Source organism: Mytilus trossulus, chromosome 3 (genome assembly GCF_036588685.1).
Source record: "Mytilus trossulus isolate FHL-02 chromosome 3, PNRI_Mtr1.1.1.hap1, whole genome shotgun sequence".
NCBI classification, from domain to species: Eukaryota; Metazoa; Mollusca; class Bivalvia; order Mytilida; family Mytilidae; genus Mytilus; species Mytilus trossulus.
In genome coordinates this window covers 9,867,182-9,884,658 of record NC_086375.1, presented here as the reverse complement: position 1 = coordinate 9,884,658, position 17,477 = coordinate 9,867,182, and positions in this window count along the sequence as shown.

The window sequence follows — 17,477 nt, the reverse complement described above, 5'->3', positions numbered from 1 at the left end:
GCATTTACTATTAAATTTTATGTAATTATAGATATATAATTTCTTTATTCTGAACAGCATATATTTTTGTAATCAGTATTTTATTACCTTATTTTACTATTTTCTTAAGTTATTCTTTATTCAATTAAACGTAATTTTTTTTCTCTTTATTGGTTTGGTCCGTTTTTCTCGTATTATTGATTTTGCCATTATTCTTAATTTTGTATACCCCACCAGACCCTAGTGGACAAGAGGGTCATGTGTTTTCCACACTGGGCAAGCATAATTTAATACGGTACTGTTTACAGTTAAGTTATTAGATTTTATTTTGGGTTAATTCAATACATACGATATATTTGGTTTACAGTTTGATTCAGAAGAAATACCGACATAGCTAGATTATACAATTAATTATCTCATTACTACCACAATTTGATATCAATTAGTATTGTAATTTTCATTGTTATTATTACAAATCTGATCTTGAATTCTATCCTAATTCTATCCTTTTTTTTGGGGATTTTTTTTAGAAAATTCAAATGAGACGTCACTTTGTGCGTTGATAGCTTTGTCTAACTCGGCTATGATTTTTTTATGTGCTGGTTAAGATTGTTTGATGTATCCGTTTTCATTCTGTAGTTTGTCACCACTTCGGTTTTATCATGTTTATCTAAGATATTTTTTATAAAATTTTCAGTTTGCAAAAATGTGAATTATTCTAAATAATAAGGATGATCTCATCCAAGGCAGAAAACCCTAGCCGTATTGGGCACAATTTTTCGGAACTTATGGTCCTTAATGCTCTGCAACCTTGTACTTGTTTTGGCTTTCGAACTTTCTTCATCTGAGCCTCACTGGTTAGTCTTGTGTGGACTTAGCGCGCGTCTGGCGAATCAATTTTTAAACCTGATACCTTTAGTTAGCTATTTTATTCGTGTGTTTCTCTGTCCTATATGTTCTCCCATTTATTTGTATTGCAGTCCTGTCAAGTAATATTGTCATTTTAATATTATATTTAATATTGCCATGAAAGCGGGAGGTTTGGCATGACACAAAACTAAGTTGAAAAGATATAATCACAAAAATACTAAACTCCGCAGAAAATTCAAAACGGAAAGTCGCTAATCAAATGGCGTATTCAAAGGACTTTTTACAGATGACTTATCATTATACCTGTAAAAGATTTACAAAAAGAAAAATGGGAGTCACCGGGCATATTTTTTCAAGACATTCAAATGGATAAGACCAGAGGATTCCGAAAATCTGACAAAAAATCCAAAACATAACAAGCCAGCTTCCTTAATATCGTCTAACACTAAAATTATTTATCTTTAAATAATGAACCAAAGTATGTTTCGCGAGTATTTTCTATTATATATCATAACTAGAACACACCCGCGAAATCGCGGGTATATACAGACTCAGACCACAATTATTCTCCTCCTTTGCTACAATGCTGCTTATGGTAAAAGTCAAATCCCGAGCTTATAAACACACGATCCCGACAAATGCTCGCCTCCTTTTAATCTCTACCTTACTTTCATTTTTGCCAAATCACTATTTTCCCTTTCAACAATAAATTTGTATGCCCCATTTATGGGCATTATGTTTTCAGGCTAGTCTGTCCGTCCTTCCGCCCGTTCGCTCGTTCGTCCGTCCGTCTGACCATGTCTATCCCGCTTCAGTTTAAGTTTTTGGTCGAGGTAGTTTTAGATGAAGTTAAGCATGTTTTACTTATTTTAATATATGTGCAAGTGGTATGACCCCTTAAGTAGTAAGCATTTCAAAGAAAACAGTAGACAGAATCAGGGCCGACATTCTATACTAACCTAAAAAGTCCCTGTCAGAATACAGATAGTCTCTATATATTGAAGTAGTAATCGTAGTTTACATGTAGATAAACGCGAAAAATAATTATCTTCTCTAACGAGGTATAATAGTTGTGGTTCTTGCGATCTAAACACCGTGATATGAAACGCTAAAAGTGATTGTCCTCTCTAAGGAGGTATAATAGTTGTGATTGTTGCGATCTAAACACCATGATATGGAGAACGCTCTGAATGGCTTATTTTTTTCTCTCCATTTTTGTTATCCATTGGTTGTAAATATTTTACTTATTTTAATATATATATATATATATATATACAACTCGTCTAAACATCAACCCAACAATGTTAGATCTGTAAATTTGCTTTCGCAAATTTTTGGTTCTTCCCTCGCCGGGATTCGAACCCATGCTACTGTGATATCGTGACACCAAATCGCCTGCACTGCAGCCGTCCCGCTAGACCACACGACCACCTGGGCTCTCATAAAAGAGCTTTCGGTGGCCATATGTTACCTTTCCACGTCAGTTTTTATCTAGCGGCGTACTACAGTACATGATATATAAGGCATGAAGATGTTATTGTTACAGATCAGCTAAATTATCTATAGTAAAGGATCCTACAAATTAATGTAAGATACAGTCACAGAAAATAATTATATTCATAAGTACGTCTGAGTCAGTGACAACCCTACAACAGATGTATCCATCGGATCGCCATCAATGATGGTGATACATGGCTGTGTACATAATGTATATACAACTCGTCTAAACATCAACCCAACAATGTTAGATCTGTAAATTTGCTTTCGCAAATTTTTGGTTCTTCCCTCGCCGGGATTCGAACCCATGCTACTGTGATATCGTGACACCAAATCGCCTGCACTGCAGCCGTCCCGCTAGACCACACGACCACCTGGGCTCTCATAAAAGAGCTTTCGGTGGCCATATGTTACCTTTCCACGTCAGTTTTTATCTAGCGGCGTACTACAGTACATGATATATAAGGCATGAAGATGTTATTGTTACAGATCAGCTAAATTATCTATAGTAAAGGATCCTACAAATTAATGTAAGATACAGTCACAGAAAATAATTATATATATATATATACAACTGGTATGACCCCTTAAATAGTAAACATTTCAAAGAAAACAGTAGACAGAATACAGAGAGTCTATATATTAAAGTATCATAATCGTAGTTTACATATAGATAAACGCGAAAAATAATTATTGTCCTCTTTAAGGAGGTATAATAGTTGTGGTTCATGCGATCTAAGCCCCATGCTATGGAGAACGCTCTGGTTGGCTTATTTGAATATATATATATATATCGTGTGGTCTAGCGGGACGGCTGCAGTGCAGGCGATTTGGTGTCACGATATCTAGCTGATCTGTAACAATAACATCTTCATGCCTAATATATCATGTACTGTAGTACGCCGCTAGATTAAAACTGACGTGGAAAGGTAACATATGGCCACCGAAAGCTCTTTTTTTTGAGAGCCCAGGTGGTCGTGTGGTCTAGCGGGACGGCTGCAGTGCAGGCGATTTGGTGTCACGATATCACAGTAGCATGGGTTCGAATCCCGGCGAGGGAAGAACCAAAAATTTGCGAAAGCAAATTTACAGATCTAACATTGTTGGGTTGATGTTTAGACGAGTTGTATATACATTATGTACACAGCCATGTATCACCATCATTGATGGCGATCCGATGGACACATCTGTTGTAGGGTTGTCACTGACTCAGACGTACTTATGAATATAATTATTTTCTGTGACTGTATCTTACATTAATTTGTAGGATCCTTTACTATAGATAATTCAGCTGATCTGTAACAATAACATCTTCATGCCTAATATATCATGTACTGTAGTACGCCGCTAGATTAAAACTGACGTGGAAAGGTAACATATGGCCACCGAAAGCTCTTTTTTTGAGAGCCCAGGTGGTCGTGTGGTCTAGCGGGACGGCTGCAGTGCAGGCGATTTGGTGTCACGATATCACAGTAGCATGGGTTCGAATCCCGGCGAGGGAAGAACCAAAAATTTGCGAAAGCAAATTTACAGATCTAACATTGTTGGGTTGATGTTTAGACGAGTTGTATATACATTATGTACACAGCCATGTATCACCATCATTGATGGCGATCCGATGGACACATCTGTTGTAGGGTTGTTACTGACTCAGACGTACTTATGAATATAATTTTTTTCTGTGACTGTATCTTACATTAATTTGTAGGATCCTTTACTATAGATAATTTAGCTGATCTGTAACAATAACATCTTCATGCCTAATATATCATGTACTGTAGTACGCCGCTAGATTAAAACTGACGTGGAAAGGTAACATATGGCCACCGAAAGCTCTTTTTTTGAGAGCCCAGGTGGTCGTGGGGTCTAGCGGGACGGCTGCAGTGCAGGCGATTTGGTGTCACGATATCACAGTAGCATGGGTTCGAATCCCGGCGAGGGAAGAACCAAAAATTTGCGAAAGCAAATTTACAGATCTAACATTGTTGGGTTGATGTTTAGACGAGTTGTATATACATTATGTACACAGCCATGTATCACCATCATTGATGGCGATCCGATGGACACATCTGTTGTAGGGTTGTCACTGACTCAGACGTACTTATGAATATAATTATTTTCTGTGACTGTATCTTACATTAATTTGTAGGATCCTTTACTATAGATAATTTAGCTGATCTGTAACAATAACATCTTCATGCCTAATATATCATGTACTGTAGTACGCCGCTAGATTAAAACTGACGTGGAAAGGTAACATATGGCCACCGAAAGCTCTTTTTTTGAGAGCCCAGGTGGTCGTGTGGTCTAGCGGGACGGCTGCAGTGCAGGCGATTTGGTGTCACGATATCACAGTAGCATGGGTTCGAATCCCGGCGAGGGAAGAACCAAAAATTTGCGAAAGCAAATTTACAGATCTAACATTGTTGGGTTGATGTTTAGACGAGTTGTATATATATATATATATATACAACTGGTATGACCCCTTAAATAGTAAACATTTCAAAGAAAACAGTAGACAGAATCAGGGCCGACATTTTAAACTAACATAGAAAGTCCCTGACAGCATACAGATAGTCTCTATATGTTAAAGTAGTATAATCGTAGTTTACATGTAGATAAACGCGAAAAATAATTATCTTCTCTAAGGAGGTATAATAGTTGTGGTTCTTGCGATCTAAACCATGATATGGAGAACGCTCTGAATGGCTTATTTTTTTTCTTCATTTTTGTTATCCATCATACGATTGGTTGTACTTGTGTCAAATATTTTACTTATTTTAATATATATATATACACAACTGGTATGACCCCTTAAATAGTAAACATTTCAAAGAAATCAGTAGACAGAATACAGAGAGTCTCTATATATTAAAGTATCATAATCGTAGTTTACATATAGATAAACGCGAAAAATAATTATTGTCCTTTATAAGGAGGTATAATAGTTGTGGTTCATGTGATCTAAGCCCCATGCTATGGAGAACGATCTGATTGGCTTATTTATTTTTCATATTTAGTTATCTATCATACGATTGGTTGTATTTGTGCATCTTTCAAACCGGAAATCTAATCTATGACTAAAAGTTAGTCCGATGATGGCATTATATCCGGACTCCTTTTTTGTCGTTTTTCTCCCAAAATAACTCAATCTGAATAATCATAAGAATGGATGACAAATGCGACTATGCATGTTACCTATAGGACACAGAGGCATGATGATTGATTTATTGTGGAAGGAAGAGAAGCGACACCCAAAATGAGGTCTTCTCGTTTAATAGTATAGATGACCGTTTCGAACTCGAGTTGGTATCCATTACACGATATTTAAATTGATACATTTCCCGGAATAGTAAGACGTCATAACAGCGAATATAAGAACGTCTTAATGTATTATGTTCAGTTCATTCATAAAACTGAAATTGTAAACTGGTCACATGATATGAAACATGTAACAATACACTTCCCTGGCTTTATTGGGTCACGGTCATAGTCAATGGATAAAAGACTAAGTCCATTTTAATGTTATATTTAATATTGCCATGAAAGCGGGAGGTTTGGCATGCCACAAAACTAAGTTGAAAAGATATAATCACAAAAATACTAAACTCCGAAGAAAATTCAAAACGGAAAGTCGCTAATCAAATGGCGTATTCAAAGGATAAATTACATCAAACGAAGCGACAACAATTGTCATATTCCTGGTTTGGAACAGGCATTTTCAAATGTCAAAATAGTGGATTAAACCTGGTTTTATAGCACCATGCATCTCACTTTTATGACAGTTGCATCAAATTCCGTTATTTTTACAACGACACGTAAATAAAACAGAACTAATTGGCAAAATAGTCAGAATAAGGTTTCAACTGCATCACTGTGTTACAATCTCAAGACAAACAAACATTTTCAAAAACACATAAATCAAATTTAAAAATACATTCCTTGTTTCGCGTGTTTGGCGTCAGGAAATGCAAACGTCATAAAAAAGAAATATTGTCGTTAATTGTCTATTCAAAACAATTATAATTTCATACAGAGAATGGTGGTATGCAGGGTTATAAAATCAAAAGTTATGTTGGAGTCAATTACAGAAACAGACGGAGATTAAAAATTATCCTGCAGTTCTTTAGAATTTTTAAGAATCCATAGATGGTTAATACTACTACGTGAATGAAATGAATTTGTCGTTTGTCGTTCAAAATATTATCAAAATGGCAGAACAATAACATACTGACATACAAAAGATCAATAACACAATGCTGGGATCTTTTAAAAGTACAGAGTTTCATATCATTGTTTTCTTAAAATGTCCTGTACCAAGTCAGGAAAATGGCAATTGTTATCTTATAGCTCGTTTCTGTGTGCGTTGTATTGTCGTTTGTTGTTGTTGGACTTTAGGTTTTCTGTTGTTTTGTTGTTTTCTTTTTACAGTTGATGAGTTTCCCTCGAATTTAGTTTGTAACCCTGATTTATTTTCTCTAAATCGATTTAATACTTTTGAACAGCCGTGTATAACTGTTGCCTAATTTGCTCTTTCTATCTCACTTTGTGGAGTTAAACAGTCGGTTACAGTGCAGGCGATGTCGTGTCACGATATCTCAGTAGCATGTGTTCCAATCCCGGCGATGGAAGAATCAAAATTTGCAAAAAGCAAATTTACAGATCTAACGTTGTTGGGTTGATGTTTAGACGAGTTGTATATACATAATATATACAGCCTTGTATCATCATCATTGCTGGTGATCCGATGGATAAATCTGTTGTAAATTTGTCACTGGCTCAGACGTACTTATAAATATAATTATTTTCTGTGACTGTCTCTTACATCAATTTGTAGGATCCTTTACTATAGATAATTAAGCTGATCTACAAAAATAACATCTTCATGCCTTATATATAATGTACACACTGTAGTACGACGCTAGATTAATACTGACGTGGAAAGGTAACACCCGGCCACCGAGAGCTTCATTTTAATGAAAAAATTGGGGGTCACCGGGCATATTTTTTCAAGACATTCAAATGGATTAGACCGGAGGATTCCGAAAATCTGACAAAAAATCCAAAACATGACAAGCCAGCTTCTTTAATATCGCCTAACACAAAAATTATTTATCTTCAAATAATGAACCAAAGAATGTTTCGCGAGTATTTTTCTATTATATATCATAATGACCTTATGTCCTTTTCGAACTCGAGTTGGTATCCATTACACGATATTTAAATTGATACATTTCCCGGAATAGAAAGACGTCATAACAGCGAATATAAGAACGTCTCAATGTATTATGTTCAGTTCATTCATAAAACTTAAATTGTAAACTGGTCACATGATATGAAACATGTAACAATACACTTCCCTGGCTTTATTGGGTCACGGTTAGAGTCAACGGATAAAAGACTAAGTCCATGTCAACATATTAGTTATTTTGCTTAATATAATATAATAGATGTTCTATTTCTTTGAGGAGTTGATAAAATACCGGATGATTTACATATAAATTTGATGACAACTCAATCTGCTGATATGTATATCCAATTGATATAAGGCTCATATCAATTTATATATCTTAGGGGTGTTAGGTTTCAAAAATGACATTACTCAATATCAAGTGTTTTACCATACATCTGATATAAGTAGCTAAATGACATTAAAGCTGACATTCATATTTCACTTTGCTTTTTAAAAATAATCCTTATATTCATGAAAGACTATAAAGACCAAACATCAAAGTATATTTATTTGTGTGCAAGAACGTCTGTTACTCTACAAGTAATAAAAAAAAGAAAGAGTAACGAATCTATACGTCAGATACTACATAAATTTTTAAAATTTTAAGAAACTATCGTTTCAACTCCCTCAGGCAATTTTGACTTAAGATGAGTGTGGCTATTTATTTTAGGTATTTTTTTCATATCGCTCCACTACGTTGGTTTTTTTTTTTGCAACCACTGGGTCGATGCCACTGCTAGTGGAGACTTATTTCCCCAAGGATATCACAAGCCCAGTAGTCAGCACTTCTTTATTGATTTGAGTTATTATTGATATGTTCATAATTATAAATGAACTGTGAAAAAAACCTTGAATTTTTGAAAAAAAGGCTTTCTTACCTTAAGAATAGATTACCTGAGATGTATTTGCTATACTTTAAGGAATTTTTGGTCCTCAATGCTCTTCAACGTCGTACTTTGTTTTATTCGAGCGTCACTGATGAGTCTTTTGTAGACGAATCATGCGTCTGGTGTAAATATAAAATTTTAATCCAGGTTTCTATGATGAGTTTATTGTGTACTTATACATCCTCGGATTTCAAGTGTTTGGCTTTTAGCATTCCTGATGAAGGTAAATCCAGAAAAGCGCTTCGGACGCATGAAAATATTTAACCGGTTGTTTTCAATTTTTTACAACACTGGGTCCATACCTCTGCTTGTGGACTATCAGTATCTGAGGCTATCATTAGGGACCGTTCAATAATTACCAGATGGATGGGGCCGCGTTTTTTAATATTGTTGCATTAAAAAAGATAATGCCCATCCTATTAAATTATGAAAAAAAGTCCTTGCCCAACTAAAAAATATCTATAAAAAAGGTCCTTGCCCCTTTTAAACTATAAGACAATCAAAAATGATTTAGGTTCTTTTTGTATTTTAAAGTTTTAAAATGTTTATGTCTTTGCCTATGAGTGTATCAGAACCATACATTTTATTGTTTTTTAAAACTAGTATGAATATTCAATATACATGTATAGATTTGATTTTATATGTGCAGCCTCATATACAATATTGATTTAAAACAAAGTAAATAATTTAAATTAAGGGACAATAACTCTTGGATTATATCATATGCTGAATTACTAGTTATTGTTCAAATAACAGAGCATGTTTATAGTTCAAATATCACTGTCCCTTTATCTATTCTACTAATAAAAAAAGAAATTATGGTCTGTTTAAGGAAATATAGGCAGACATGCTTTTGACGTAGATTTAACCTTTTTTGCCTATTAATTAATTCCCTAAATTTGACAGCTAAACACCGAACTATCAAACAACCTGGCATTCTGAAAGATCAATATATAAATGAGATAGATGTACAGTTATATGCAAATCAAAGTTGATTTGAAAAAGTTATAAATTTTTTTTAAAGGTGACCATTTGAATTTAGTCTAAACTTAAAATTAAAAAACAAAAAAATAAACAGCCTGGCATTCAGTAAGAACAATATGAAAATGATATAGCAGTAGAGTTTTATAAAAATGCAAGTTGATTTGAAAAAGTTATGAAAATTTTACTTAAACCTTTTTTTAAATCCATAAGAATGACAGCAATACATCAAACTACCAAACATTCTTGGCATTCCATATGATCAATATGTCAATGAAATAGCTGTAAAGTTTTATGAAAAACCATGTTGATTTGAAAAAGTTATAAAAAAATCTAAACGTTGCTATATAGATTAAGTCTACACTGAAAAGTTGAGCTTTTTTTTTTAAACTTTTTTATTTAGCATTAAGAATGAAATCCATACAAAAAACTACCAATCAACTTGGCATTCTGTAAGATCAATATATAAATGAAATAGCTTTAGAGTTATATGAAAATCGAAGTTGATTTGAAAATCTTTTAAAAAAATTAAAGATGAATACCTACATTCAGCCGAAACTTAAAATTTTAGCATGTTTTTTTACTTTCTTATTTAATCCTTAAGAATGAAATCTATACACCAAACTACCAATCAACCTGGCATTCTGTAAGATCAAAATATAATTGAAATTGCTGTAGAGTTTTATGAAAATCCAAGTTGATTTGAAAAGTTATAAAACAATTTAAAGGTGGCTATCTGAATTTAGGCTTAAATGAAAATTTTGTTTTTTTTCTTACCTACTAATTAAATCCATAAATTTAACAGCAATACACAAAACTATTAAACAACTTGGTTTTCTATAAGGTCAAGTTTGATGAGACATGTTTAAAGTGCCCGCAAAAGAAATTTCCTACACACCGATAAAATTGATAGCAAAAAATTTCCTATAAAATATGTTCTGACCCATTCACTAAATATTTAAAAAAAAAAGTTCTCGCCCATCCAAATATTTCCACAAAAAAGTGCTTGCCTCCACCCCATTTTGCACCGGCCCATCCATCTGATAAATATTGAAGGGTCTCTTACCTCAGTAGTCAGTTCTTCGGTATTGACATGATCTTACAAACTTTTCAAAAGTTGTCCGTTTACAAATTTTGAAATTATTAAGAAACTTAGGTTTCGACTCCCTCATGCAAAGTTGACTTTAGATGAATTTGGCTATTTATTTTAGATATTTTTGTCATATAGCTCCTCAACGGTTTCCCGAATTAATACCGTGATGATTCTCGGATTTCATATGTTTGGCTTTGAGTGTTCCTGATGTTGGTAAATCCAGAAAAACCCTTCGAACGCATGGAATTATTGAACCTGTTGTTTTCATTTTTTTTATATCTAATTAACTGTATTTAAAAGTATGAATTATTCGAAATACTAAGGATTTTCCTATCCCATGCATAGATGTATTTGGCACAACTTTTTGGAATTTATGGTCCTGAATGCTGTACACTTGTTTGGCTTTCTAACTATTTTATCTGAGCGTCACTTGTGATACTCTTTTTTGTTAGACGAAACGCGCGTCTGGTGTATCAAATTATAAGCCTGGTACCTTTGATAACTGTAATAGACACACAAAAAAGCAAGCTATAAGAATTATTTTTAAAATTTCATTGCATTCAAAAAATATATGACATCCTGGAAAGCTTTTTAAAATTAAGTAAATCCCAATTGACGGCGGCAACTCTCCAACTACAATACTGTTATTCTAATGCATTACAAGAAGCAATCATAGATAAGAGATAGTCAAAGTGTATAAATTTAGGATAATATTCCTCGAAACATCTTGAATGATTATCTATATAAATAGGCTAGTAAACACCGAGAAAAACATGTCGTCATACTAATGAAAACTTTCAAACCGAAGGATATTTCGTTTATTGACGATTCATATTTGGAAACCATCCCGTGGAAACTGCCTTTTTATGTAGGTTATGCCTGAATTTCGATTGTATTGCATTAATCGAACATTTCTGAATTCCAGCAATTCACAATGATTAGCCAAGACAACTGTGGATTTGACGTTTGGTTTTATTAAAAGAAAAAACTTGTTACATAAATAAAGATTGCATTTAAAAAAATTTCGCGCAGAATCTTTATTTTACGACTGAAAAGGAAAATCACAAAGATATGGAACTCCGAGGATATTCAAATGGAAAGTCCCTAATCCAATGGCAAAATCAAATGATAAAACACATCAAACGAATTGACAACAACTGTCATATTCCTGACTTGTTACAGTCATTTTCAAATGTAGAAAATGGAGGATTGAACATGGTTTCATAGTGCTAAACCTCTCAATTGTATGACAGTCGCATCAAATTCCGTTATATTTACAACGATGCGTGAACAAAACAGACATAATAAATAAAGTACCCAAAATACTAGACAAAATATTAGTAGGTTTTCAACTACTTTGACACTGCTGAGTGTTTTGTAGATGCGTCTGAGGTACAAAAATAATCGTAGTATCTATTATCAGCAAGTATAGCGCGACACAAATAAAGCATTAAATGTTAGACCAGATAGCACCCTTTTTCTTATGAAAAGCAACAGTAGTATACCATGTATACCGCTGTTCAAAATTTACCATCCGATTGAGAAAAACCAAAATCCGGGTATTTAAACAGGGGGAAACACATCAACAATAAGAGGAAAACAACAAACAACAGAAACAATGGCGTGCATCAAAAACAAATGCCAATGCAATATGCATTAGATATTAACTACCATATTATTGACTTGTTACATGACATTTTACGAAACAAAAATGGCAGGTTAAAACTGGTGTAATGTCTAGCCAAACCTCCTGCGTATGAGGCAATTTTACAAATACTGCTAAATAACAATATTACGTGACAGGCATTATAAAGCCCCTACTACTGGAAATTGATCCTCCTATTAAGTAGTCAACATTGCAAATTAGCATGTGTGTTAACGAGAGAGTTTGATTTGTTTTTAACAGGATATCCAATCTAATAAGTTGATTACAATCTGTTTGAGCCAGTGTCAAACAAAACTCGCCGAAAATACGAACAACAGCTTACAAACAACATAAAAACTTAATTCTTAGAAATTTGAACCCTATTACAAAACCAACAATGAATTAGGTGCTCCGGAAAAGTAAGCAGTTTTCTCAATATCTGTCACTCGCCGTGATTTGTCGTTCATTTTTTTTTTAATTCAGTGATTACTATTCTATTGAATGTCACATTCTTGGAAAAGAGAACGGACTGTGATCAGATACTGTAAGTATCTCATAACGTTTCAAAGACACGATATGAATTTTGCGGAAAGAAAATCAATGTAAGGTAAAAAAAAAAAAAAAAAAGAATAAAAAAAAAGAAACATCTCCTTTGCGAGAACAAATTTGCGATTGTCTATCATGACGTCTGCCAATGATGTCATATTTGCGCTCTCTTACAATAATAAAGATACTAGTAGTTAATTCTTATTTTGAAAAATATCTCTGCATTGCTAATGCTACCAATTGTTTTCTCTTTAAAATACAAAAAATAGATTGTATGTCTCTTTCAATTTTGTTAATTTTATTGACATGAATATCACTTATGTGGTCATTTTTATAAATTTACCGTTTGCAAAAGTACGAATTATTCGAAATACCAAGGATTTTTCTTATCCCAGGTATAGATAACCTTAGCCGTATTTGGCACAACTTTTGGTCATCAATGCTCTTCAACTTTGTACTTGTATTCTTTTTACTATTTTGATCTCAGCGTCACTGAGGAGTTTTGTGTAGCGTATAAAATTATAAGCCTGATACCTTTGATAACTATTATTTATGACATTTCGAATATTTTTTAGATTCTTCCTTTTTCAATATTTATTTTTATTTCATTTGCATGTCAGAAACTTTAACCGATTTTTACATTCTCTTCCTCAACGCCCCCAGAATTTTAAAACCAACAATAATCTTGTTACAACGTAAAATGTCAAAATTTTCGAAGTAATGAAGACATACTGTTATTAATATCTCTTTTTCTTTTTAATTGAAAATAATCACTTTTTAAATCTGAAAGCTTCAAGTTATTTCGTAATAAAATTTGAAAGGTTTCATTTTAATATATTTAATACTCCAAAGCGATCCCATTTTATTCTGCTTATTGATAGAAGCCCCAATTTCATAAAGTGAAGGAGGGTAGTCTGTCTCTTACTATATGCGTATAATTTGATATGTGTTAATGTTACTATAACGAGAGTGTTCGACATCTACTACTTTGTCTCGTTGTTGAGTCTTGGTTCGGCGGTGTCAAATGTATTATTTCATATTGACGTGTTTGTCTGATTGACATCATAATACGATTGACGTATTTTTATAACGTAACGATAAAAAAATCAGCAAAAATGCTAGGTATATAGATATAGAAAGATGTGGTGTGAGTGCCAATGAGACAACTCTCCATCCAAATAACAATTTAAAAATTAAACCATTATAGGTTAAAGTACGGCCTTCAACACGGAGCCTTGGCTCACACCGAACAATAAGCTATAAAGGGCCCCAAAATTACTAGTGTAAAACCATTCAAAATATGTCTATAAGACACCTATGTAACTACACAAAAGGCAAAAGACATTTTTAGAAAACTTTATAAAGTACAAAGTAGTACAATGCATGCGTGGGTCTAGGATTCCTTGAAAATAATGGGGCGCTCTTGAGAATTAGAAATCAAATAACCCCGTGTTGACACAAAATTGGGCGTCGGTTTACCTGCATTTTGTTTTTTGTCTTTTTAGCTTCTATACTAGTCAACAAAAGAAACGATACACGGCTTTTTTTCAAATTAAAGATGAAGTTTTCCGTTTATAGGACCAATATTGAAGGAAGTGGTATTTAATGACCATGGAAATATAAATTAACATTAACGATTTTAAAAACAGAAATTCCAACTAGTGATGTCAACCTCTTATCTAAAGATGAAGACAATATTTGCCATCAATTCTTTTTTTTTTTTTAAATCGACATTTTTTTTTATTTATTTGAAAAGCAAAGCTCGAGCCCACAAGAAATCGTCAAAATGTAAACATTATCAATTGATTTACAATTGACAGTATGTGTAAAGTGAAATAAAAAAAAAAGTTAACAATCTTAAAATTAATCCAAAGTTTCAAAATTTACGGTGTGTTGTTTTCTTATTGCATTTTTTGAAATATCATAAAAACACACATTTTTTTTACCCAAAATTTTCAAAAACAATTTTTTAACCCATTAGTTACACATAAGTTGGTTAGCATATTGAATATTTATTTAACAAATTGAAAATTCATTTTGGTACTTATGTGTCGATTTTGTGTCCAACTTTCCGGGAGAAAAAAATAATTTGCACCCTATGATCGTTTACACGTCATTTAGTTACTTTCCGAAAGGTTTTGATTTTTATTATCATATGTGTATACATTGCAGATGAAAGCTTTTGAAAATAGTGTATCTCATTTTATTTTAGTTTTAATACTTTTTGATAAATTTTCTTCTAAAGCCGTGCATCGTTTATTTGTTGAATAGTATAGTTGGTTAGGAGTCGTATATCTGAAGAGGTGTCTCCATATCAATCTGCGACTGCATGTGCAAGGTTATTAGCGACCAGAAAAAAATAAAGGAAAATTATTTAACATGCAGAAAATTTTATATCAAAACAAATATATCTACAAGATGTTTTCTTTTAATATTGTTAGTTACAAACATCTAAGTAGAGTGGGTTGCTAATTTTCGCCATATCTTTCCATGTTTTCTACAGTTCATGTTTAGGTCTATATGTTTTTGAAGTGTACTGATATTTCTATATGAATATAACTTCAAATGCAAAACATTCCTATGCTTGAAAACGTGTTTGTTTGAAAATAATCATCTGTAAAGTTAGATGAAAGGGAGTTGGAAATTCCCTGAAGTTGTGTCAATGGGGGACACATATTCGTCGTTTTTACACATCTATTTAAAACCAAATAACTGCAGCTTTAGTATTATATTTATCAAATAAATTTCATTGTAGATGAACATCAAACATTTCAAAGGTGTAAAAGTCAGAAATTTAGGCATATCAGTCAAAAAATTACTAAGAAAATCTTTGAAAATCCCGTTTTCAATCAGGAAATTAACCGAAAATCGTTGTCCGTTTTTCGATCTTTTGCAGTAAGTGCTGTAATTTTGTTTAAATTTAAAAAATAATCATATTTGTTATAACATTATAATTTATTGGCATATTTCTTCCATTTCAGTCATCCTTTGAAGTGTTTACACCTCAAAATCATAAAACGGCGAAATTGTGTCCCCGGCGAATATGGCAGCCCCCTACTCTAGGTTCCGTCCCTAGACGTACGACAGCCACAAGATATGGCGGAGTTTAATTGTTTTTAAGTTTTCTTTTCGACTTTTTTAATTTTGAACAATTGATCATATGCGAAAAGTACAAAAAGAGCCATACAATGAAAATAAGACCAGAAAGGAAAAGACACCTCATACTCTTTAATAATACAGTATAAAGGATTACAAAAACACGATTCTTTAAACGTGTTTAGAAAGGAAGCCAAATTTAAATTAATTGTTTACCGTATAAACCTAGAAAAATTATATGTATTCAGGGACAATAAATTCAATAAATCTAGCGAAACTTTCCGCTTACATAACTTACTTTGTTTTGTATAGATTAGTTGCAATTATTATGGACATTGCTAACCATAGACTATTCAAACCAGTATTGACTACATCCAATATTGAGGAAAAACGTTACTTTTTTAAGGTAGAATTCGCAAATAAAGGTTTAGATGCTGTAAATATTGGCAATATTTTCCATCAAAAATCAGTACAAAAAACTATACCTGATTACTTCAAAAATAAAGCTACACCTGTTATTTCTTATACCTACACCAAGTCTATTGCATCTAAGATTTTCAACCACAAGAGAGTTTTAGAGGCTTTTAACCTCAAAGATACAAAATCCAAGCCTCCGGATTGCTCATGTGCATCTTCTCAATACAATTATAGTCCAGCTGGTCATATTATTACTGGTGACCTTGGTATTGTTACCAATGAACAACTAAGAGAGTTGCTAGCCAAGGGACCAAAGTATAGAATCCCCCAGCCCATCAACTGGAAAAAGAATTTCAAGTTACTGATGGATGCAGTTGAGGACTATGCAAGAAAATGGGTAAAGCGCGAACCAGGCGAACCCGAACTGGACACTTTGTCTGAATGGATCAAAGCTATTCGATCATGCATTCAGAGGCGCATACAAAAACTACGATGTAACATGAGTACTAGAGTTTCTAACCCTTTCAAGAATCCGGAGGTTGTGGATGCTTTATCCTCTTTGCATGACAAATATGTCGTTGTTCCGGCAGATAAAGCCTCCAATAATATTGTCTTTATATGTAAAAAACATTATTTGCAATGTCTCACTACAGAGCTTGGAATTGATAAAACAAATGGTAATCCTACATATTCTTTAACATCATTTACCAAGGATGAAATTTTACAAAATCATAAATCTGTCCTTCTTTCTTTTAGTATCAACATCAAAGAAAACGAAGAAAACTTGCCCTCGTTATACTGGATACCTAAATTACACAAAACTCCATATAAAGAACGATACATAGCTGGGTCTTCAAAATGTTCGACTAAACATCTTTCTAAAGTATTGACTACTATTCTTTCTACAGTTAAAGATGGGCTGCAAAAATATTGTGAGGAGATATATTCTACCAGTGGTGTTAACCAGATGTGGATTCTCAAAAATTCGAAAGATCTACTGCTTAACCTTCGATCACAATCTTTGCAATTTTGCAGCAACATAAAAACTTTTGATTTTTCTACGCTATACACTACTATTCCCCATGCTCAGTTGAAAGATCGACTTCACCATCTCATAAAACAGAGCTTTTTCTATAAAAATGGGAATCGTAGATACAAATTTCTTGTTTTGGGATACAATAATTCATATTTTGTAAAGAATCACACTGAATCTTCCAGAAAATATACTGAAGA